Source organism: Alligator sinensis, unplaced genomic scaffold (assembly GCF_000455745.1).
Source record: "Alligator sinensis unplaced genomic scaffold, ASM45574v1 scaffold611_2, whole genome shotgun sequence".
In the NCBI taxonomy this organism is placed as follows: domain Eukaryota; kingdom Metazoa; phylum Chordata; order Crocodylia; family Alligatoridae; genus Alligator; species Alligator sinensis.
The window spans coordinates 3514360-3516009 of NW_005841869.1; the positions used below are offsets into that span (position 1 = coordinate 3514360).

At 49.0% G+C, this 1650-nt stretch overlaps 1 protein-coding gene across 5 annotated transcripts in view; it reads left to right on the forward strand.

Moving 5' to 3' along the window:
* GAPVD1 (GTPase activating protein and VPS9 domains 1) overlaps positions 1–1650 on the forward strand; it is a 49773-nt gene that overhangs the window by 25698 nt on the left and 22425 nt on the right. The window lies entirely within an intron of this gene.

The following is a 1650-nucleotide window of genomic DNA, read 5'->3' on the forward strand; positions in this document are numbered from 1 at the left end:
ATAAAACCATGCTATGTGTGCATGTCTCTGATTTACTTTGTGCTGTGAGCATCAAGGCTTCTGGTCCATGGTGAAGGCTACTTCCTGCTTGCGCAAGTAGCTGGAAGTGCAGTAACCTGGAAGTATTGCTTCCCATTGACAGGTTCAGATTTGCCCAGTTGGCCTCGCTTTCCATATTCCACCTCAGGAAACTGGTCCCATGTTGCTATCTTTCAGGAGCCTTGGGTTCCAGATTCTGTCTGTGGGCTGTCAGGATTGGGGTGCGGGGGAGCCGTATTAGGAATACTAAGGAATCATTCCATCCTACAATCATGTTCATCTGCAGTGTGTTGTCATTTCCCCATGAAGTAACACTGGGGCCTGAAGCTGGAGCCTGCTGCGACCTCCTGCAGCGCTGTTTGATAAGGAGCTCTCTGATGGAAGGTGTGGTCCCCCGCTGTTCTGAATGCTTTATTCCTGTAGCTGGTGGCTGCTCTGAACAGAGAGGAACCATCCAAGGACGGGCCTAAAGGGACTTCTTGTTTCATTTATGCATTTACAGTAATTATCAAGCAGCTGCCTAGAGAGGCAAAAAGGGGGTTACCCATCTGCGCATAGTATTACTTCCCCAGGGAAGTCCGAGATTGTTTCGAACAATTTAAAGAACAGGTGACTTCTCAGACCTCTGAAAGCCTTCAGTAGTGCTGCTTTGCAGCCTGACCTGGCGTGGTGCTGTGCCCCGGCTGCTTCTCTTGGCTGCACTGGGAGGTGCTGAGCACCACCCTGGACTCGGGGCCTTGGTTTCTTCACAGTACGGTATCTTTGGCTAGGAGGGTTTTTAAAAGACCATGTTGTTGAAGCAGCTGTCTCAGCAGCATTCCCTGACCTGGTGCCAGGGTGCCTCCCCTGCCAGTGACAGGGGAGCGTCTCCCATGAATTCTCTGCCGATTATCATAGGCACTTAGAAAGGGCAGCAGCTGAAGTGTGTTGAGTAGTTATCGCTGATACCTGGCATAGTTGAGAGTGTTTGCTAGAGAACGCCAAACAACTTGCATTTATTTGTAGTGGAGGAGCTCTCCTCCAGTCCCCAGGAAGGTCTGGGGCTTGGGGCAATGTACAAAGAGTAGAACATGGTCCCCAGACAGCTTATAATGGTGTTGTCAGTGCTTGTACTTGATGAAAGAAAGGCTTGTGCAGACTCAGTCTGATTGGATTCCTGTTTGGAATTACAGACAGGATGCTCATGTTGAGAGGCTCAAGCCGTGTCTTGAAGAAATCCCTCCCTTTCCACATGGTTTATGATCAGAGCCCTAATCTGTAAGAACCCCAAGCCCCCCTCACTGGCAACAGTTGGGCTTTTAAGTTTCTAGGCCTGTTGATTTCCAAAAGGCCCTTCCAGGGGCACTGAATGCTTCCTTACACAAATGCAAGGTTATGCCTTTTCCCAGACATTCCTCTCTTGTCTATCCCAGTCTCATTGAAAAGCACCAAGAAAATTTTTCAGCATATTAATGCAAAATAAAAGGTGCCTTCAGCTTAGGAGGTGATGAAGTTGATATAGCTGCCTTGTGGGAGGGGTGAACAACCAGGCACTGGTTCAAAGGTTCCTCAAGCATGGGAACGAACCTGCTTTTCTTCAGGTTCTCTTTGCAATGGTACGGAAGCAGCAGG